This window comes from Idiotropiscis lumnitzeri, unplaced genomic scaffold, assembly GCF_059441095.1.
Source record: "Idiotropiscis lumnitzeri isolate Australia: NSW breed Sydney's pygmy pipehorse unplaced genomic scaffold, RoL_Ilum_1.0 HiC_scaffold_49, whole genome shotgun sequence".
Taxonomy (NCBI): domain Eukaryota; kingdom Metazoa; phylum Chordata; class Actinopteri; order Syngnathiformes; family Syngnathidae; genus Idiotropiscis; species Idiotropiscis lumnitzeri.
In genome coordinates this window covers 1,523,494-1,530,169 of record NW_028283587.1, presented here as the reverse complement: position 1 = coordinate 1,530,169, position 6,676 = coordinate 1,523,494, and the positions used below count along the sequence as shown (strand labels likewise).

General features: G+C 42.9%; 1 long non-coding RNA gene across 2 annotated transcripts in view; it reads left to right on the top strand.

The window, feature by feature from the left end:
• Positions 1–5,202: 5,202 nt before the first annotated feature.
• Positions 5,203–6,676, top strand: part of LOC148315725 (uncharacterized) — a 28,688-nt gene continuing 27,214 nt past the window's right edge. For both annotated transcript variants that reach the window (XR_015840653.1, XR_015840654.1), the window contains exon 1: positions 5,203–5,306. This is a non-coding gene — a long non-coding RNA (uncharacterized LOC148315725). The remainder of the gene's footprint in view (positions 5,307–6,676) is intronic.

Sequence of the window (6,676 nt, the reverse complement as noted above, 5' to 3'; positions counted from 1 at the left end):
CGAACAGAGCGAAATGTCGCCCCGCTAGTGCCCGGGCGGAAGTTGTTCCTCTTCGGCTTAACTGCCACGCACGCTGGCCGGAGCTCTGGTACGGTCCGAACCGCGCGAAACGTCGCCCCAAATCGTGCCCGGGGGAACGTGCTCTTCTTCGTCCACTCTCCTCTTCGCCCACGCTCTTCTTCGGCGCATGCCGGCCGTCTAACAGCTCCAGCGCCCCGTCGTGCCGCTCGGCGAAACTACAATGCCCCCGAATATTTTTTAGACCCGCGAAGCACTGAACCCGCGAAAGGTGAACCGCGAAGTAGCGAGGGTTCACTGTAAAATGAAAATGCTCTTTCAAAAATTAAAACTATCTAAAACTAGTGATGGCAAAATGAAGCCCCATAAAGCAGCCAAGCCCTGCAGGGAAATACTTCACACACGAATGGGCTTCGAGATGCTTCATTTTTCTTGACTACGCCATCCCGTGGACAGAAAAATGTATAACATGCTTGGTGCATGCAATAAAATGGTGAGCTGTAAATCATGCTCTGCTTACCAAGCAATATGTATTTGAAGAGTGATTTTAATTGTTCTGTTTTACTTTGTCTTCTCACTTCTCCAATATTCAGACAGCTCCGCCAAGACCAACGTTTCACCCCCACACTGATATAAAATGGACCCAACCGTTTGGGTCTCTTTCCAAATTTGGTACCAAAGCCTCCCCCACAGTGCGGCAGCTATCTTGAATTGGCCCGTTCCCAGAGAGTTTTACTTCATTCAGTGTCATTCAGTATTATTCAAAATCTTTCAGTGTCATTCCAAATCATTCAATGTCATTCACGATCTTTCCACATGCTTCCACCTTCCATCGTTCAGTGTCATTCCACATTCTCTTTGATATATAACATAACATAACAATAACATAATCCTGGGTCAGCAGACACCTAATTAATGTGTTAATACATGATACATTTTTATATAAGCAACACTTATGATTGTAACGTATTTTTAATTCTTTCTAGGCGGGAACTGTCCGAACAAAAAATTCATGCAATTTGTAATTAGACACTTTGTCATACAAAAAGTCACTCAGGGCAAGAGAAAAAAAATTGTCACTTGCCCAAGTTGGGCAAGTAATTTGGCCACTCGGGCAAGGCAAATTTTAGTGGCACTTGCCCTATGGGGAAGCAGTTTTTAAAGTTAACTTCGAACCCTGTGATGGTGTCTTGTGACCAGTCTTTATCAGCTGATGTTCCATGAAGGCGTGCCTTACCTGTCACAAGAATGAAGGCAAGTCACGCCCCCCGCTGTCCGTTCACTCCGCCAAGATGCTGCTCCAGGTGGTAGAGAGGATGAAGGCTCCCTTGTCTCTGTTCATGGTTTTTATGCCTCGCTTGCAGATCTCAATTGCTTCTTTGATCCAGCGCTGTAGTTTGTTCTCTCCGGTGCGGATGACCCTGCCCTTCTCCCAGTCCATGATGTGGTTTTCCCTTTTGCAGTGGTCAGTGATTGCTGATTTGTAATGTTCATGTTGTGCTTGTTCTTTTACTGCTCTGATTTCTTAATTTTTTTGACAGGTAAGTCACACCCTCATGGAACATCAGCTGATAAAGACGGGTCTCAAGACACCATCATGCGACACTCTGAAGAAGGCGAAAGACTCGCCGAAACATGTCAGGTAAAAAATTAACCTAAAACATAATTGTCTGCTTTTAATGAATCAGTCAAATATCAATAATAAGAAGACAAAATGAACCTAATACAAATAAATGAATGCTTAATAACTCCCCTGCACATGCTCCTAAAAATCCAAACCTTCACCTGTAAATAAAACGTCCCGACCTGAAGACATCTTAATGTTATTATTTTGTTATACACACAGTGCCGCCAAGTGGAATCAAAAATTTGTTTTTATTTTAATTTTCACGTACTGCACGGTGCCCTTTTGACGAATCCGACTGAAAATTAGTCAGAAAAGACTCACTTACTCTCTGCCGAATTTTGTGACGTTTTGGCAAAAGGCGTGGCTATTACGGTGCTGAAAAGTCCGATTGTACTCTGTGGCAACAAAAGCTCCGGCAACATTACTCAGATGATACTATCTTCTCGAAGTTGTACACATTTGAGGATACTTCAGCCCTGAAGACATCCACCAACTTATTTTTCATCGTAGTAGTAGCGCCACCAACTGGTAAAAGCTAATACAAGTTATTTTTTTGGATGTTTTTCTCCGTGCAACTCAACAAGGTCGCCCTCATATATGCTCGGATGACTGTTTCGGCCATGAGGATGTCACAATACGAAATTCATCCTTTTTCATGAAAAGTTGTGGGAGTGGCATTGCACTGTTCGGCAATAAAACAACGCTGATTATGAGGTTCTAAATATGAACGACAACTCGTGAAACTTTACACACACATCAGGCAGCGCAAATTTATCAATATTTTATACGTTAGTTGTGCAGCTTTTTTGAAATGGCTCGCCATGGCCCTCGAGAAATGTTAAAAAAAACAGCCCTGGTTGAGTGTTTCACCTCGCTTTTTGTAAATTTTATGGAGTACAGTGAACCCTCGGTTATCGCGGTTAATGGGGACCGAGACCACCCGCGAAAACTGAAAATCCGCGAAGTAGCGGCGCACCTTCAAAAATGCTTAAAAAAAAATACAATATATATAATAAATATATAAATATATATATATATATATATATATATATATATATATATATATACGGGGAGAGAGAGAGAGAGTGAAATTCATGTTATAACAAAAAAACCAAATTACTATTAAAACGTATTATTTTTTTATTCCCCAGCCATTCTTTTTGTATTTATTTAATTACTCAGACTTTTACCTGCTGGTACGCCGTCTGGTGTGCCCTGTGAAATGAAAGGTGCCATTCTTTATTTATTTATTCATTTATTCATTCATAACTGACAGCTTCGCGCTCCGCTCGTGCCCGGGCGGAAGAGGTGCTCCAATTCGGCTTAACTGTGACACACGCCCACCCTCCTCCCCCGGAGCTTCCATTCGGTTAAACTTAGGGGCCGCTTGGCACCGCCCGTGCCCGGGGAAGGTGCTCCTCTTCGGCTTACTGTGACGCGAGCATGCCCTCCTCCTCCGGAGCTTCCATTCGGTTAAACTTAGGGGCCGCTTGGAACCGCCCGTGGCCGGGGAAGGTGCTCCTCTTCGGCTTACTGTGACGCGAGCATGCCCTCCTCCTCCGGAGCTTCCATTCGGTTAAACTTAGGGGCCGCTTGGAACCGCCCGTGCCCGGGGAAGGTGCTCCTCTTCGGCTTACTGTGACGCGAGCATGCCCTCCTCCTCCGGAGCTTCCATTCGGTTAAACTTAGGGGCCGCTTGGCACCGCCCGTGCCCGGGGAAGGTGCTCCTCTACGGCTTAACTGCCACGCACGCCGGCCGGAGCTCTGGTACTGTCTGAACCGCGCGAAACGTCGCCACCGATCGTGTCCGGGGGAACGTGCTCTTCTTCGTCCACTCTCCTCTTCCCCCACGCTCTTCTTTGGCGCACGCCGGCCGTCTAACCGCTCCAGCGCCCCGTCGTGCCGCTCGGCGAAACTACAATGCCCCCGAATATTTTTTAGACCCGCGAAGCACTGAACCCGCGAAAGGTGAACCGCCAAGTAGCGAGGGTTCACTGTATGTATAAGACCAAGACCTACAAAAAAGTCTCTTGGAGCAATGAGCCAGGTTTTACAGGAAGTCGGCCATTTTGAATTTACTTAAAAGGGGGCGGGTCACCACAATGGACTTTGTGTAGAAATTATTATTGGGGCCCGAGCAGCGACCGCGGCGAGGTCCCTATTTTTTTTGTAGAAATTATTATTAGGGCCCGAGCAGCGACCGCTACGAGGTCCCCATTGTTTTTGTGGAAATTATTATTATTATTATTATTAGGGCCCGAGCAGTGACCGCTGCGAGGTCCCTATTGTTTTTCTAGAAATTGTTATTAGGGCCCGAGCTGCGACGGCTGCGAGGTCCCTATTGTTTTTGTAGAAAATATTATTACTTTTATTATTATTATTATTATTATTAGGGCCTGAGCAGCGACCGCTGCGAAGTCCCTATTGTTTTTATAGAAATTATTATTATTATTATTTTTCCGATTGTTCGATTGCATTTTTGACCCCCGAAACATGCACAAAAATTCACCAAACTTGGCAGTCTCATCGGGCATGGCGAAAAATTTGATATTTTAACGTCTAATATGAACAGGAAGTGAGTTATGAATTTTTGAAAGTCCGACTTTTGCCCTTTTTTGCATGTTTACAAGGGTCATTCTTTTGCACCCTGATCCTAAAGGCTTCATCTGATTGCCTTAAAATTCTGTCTGTAGCATCTTAAGACCTGGGACAAACACTGGGGCTAAAATTGGGGCTAAAATCTTTTGTTTCCGAAATACTATATGACGGGGGCGGGGCTTCAAAGTTTTCACTTAAGATTTCCTTCGCCGCAATGGACAAAATGCTTAATTAACTCTCCTGCACATGCTGCTAAAAATCCAAAACTTCACATGTACATAAAGAGTCGGTACCTGAAGACATCTATATGTTTATATTCTGTTATACACCTTGCGCCAATCAATATCATTTTTTACATTTTGACGTACTGCACGGTGCCCTTTTAACGAATCCGATTGAAAATTGGCTAGAAAAGACTCAAGACATTGATCTTACTCTATCCCTATTTTTGTGACTTTCCTTCGAAGGGCGTGGCTATTACGGTGCCGCAGAGTCTGATTATTCTCCGTGGCAACAAAAGTTCCTGCAAAATGATTCAGATGATCCATCTTCTCGAAATTTTTCACATTTGAGGATATTCAGGCCCTGAAGACGGCTGCCAACTTCTTTTTGATCGCAGTGTTAGCGCCACCAACTGGTTAAAACAAATACAAATTATTTTCGTTGATTTTTTTCTCCGGGCAGGTTAACAAAATCTACCTTACATTTGCTCGGATGAGTGTTTAGGCCTTGAGGATGTCACAATACGAAAGTCTTTCGCCTTCTTCAGAGTGTCACATGATGGTGTCTTGTGGCCCGTCTTTATCAGCTGATGTTCCATGAGGGCGTGACTTACCTGTCACAAGAATGAAGGCAAGTCACGCCCCCCGCTGTCCGTTCACTCCGCCAAAATGCTGCTCCAGGTGGTAGAGAGGATGAAGGCTCCCTTGTCTCTGTTCATGGTTTTTATGCCTCGCTTGCAGATCTCAATGGCCTCTCTGATCCAGCGCTGTTGTTTGTTCTCTTCGGTGCGGATGACCCTGCCCTTCTCCCGGTCCATGATGTGGTTTTCCCTTTTGCAGTGGTCAGTGATTGCTGATTTGTAATTTTCATGTTGTGCTTGTTCTTTTACTGCTCTGATTTTTCATTTTTTTGACAGGTAAGTCACACCCTCATGGAACATCAGCTGATAAAGACGGGTCTCAAGACACCATCATGCGACACTCTGAAGAAGGCGAAAGACTCGCCGAAACATGTCAGGTAAAAAATTAACCTAAAACATAATTGTCTGCTTTTAATGAATCAGTCAAATATCAATAATAAGAAGACAAAATGAACCTAATACAAATAAATGAATGCTTAATAACTCCCCTGCACATGCTCCTAAAAATCCAAACCTTCACCTGTAAATAAAACGTCCCGACCTGAAGACATCTTAATGTTATTATTTTGTTATACACACAGCGCCGCCAAGTGGAATCAAAAATGTGTTTTTATTTTAATTTTCACGTACTGCACGGTGCCCTTTTGACGAATCCGACTGAAAATTAGTCAGAAAAGACTCAAGACAATGATCTTACTCTCTGCCGAATTTTGTGACGTTTTGGCAAAAGGCGTGGCTATTACGGTGCTGAAAAGTCCGATTGTACTTTGTGGCAACAAAAGCTCCGGCAACATGACTCAGATGATCCTATCTTCTCGAAGTTGTACACATTTGAGGATACTTCAGCCCTGAAGACATCTACCAACTTATTTTTCATCGTAGTAGTAGCGCCACCAACTGGTAAAAGCTAATACAAGTTATTTTCTTGGATGTTTTTCTCTGTGCAACTCAACAAGGTCGCCCTCATATATGCTCGGATGACTGTTTCGGCCATGAGGATGTCACAATACGAAATTCGTCCTTTTTCGTGAAAAGTTGTGGGAGTGGCATTGCACTGTTCGGCAATAAAACAACGCTGATTATGAGGTTCTAAATATGAACGACAACTCGTGAAACTTTACACACACATCAGGCAGAGCAAATTTATCAATATTTTATACGTTAGTTGTGCAGCTTTTTTGAAATGGCTCGCCATGGCCCTCGAGAAATGTTCAAAAAAGCAGCCCTGGTTGAGTGTTTCACCTCGCTTTTTGTAAATTTTATGGAGTACAGTGAACCCTCGGTTATCGCGGTTAATGGGGACAGAGACCACCCGCGAAAACTGAAAATCCGCGAAGTTGCGGCGCACCTTCAAAAATGCTTAAAAAAAAAATACAATATATATATATATATATATATATATATATATATACATATATATATAAATATACATATATATATATATGTATATATATATATATATATATATATATATATATATATATGTATATATATATATATATATATATATATATATATATATATATATACGGGGAGAGAGAGAGTGAAATTCATGTTATAACAAAAAAAAC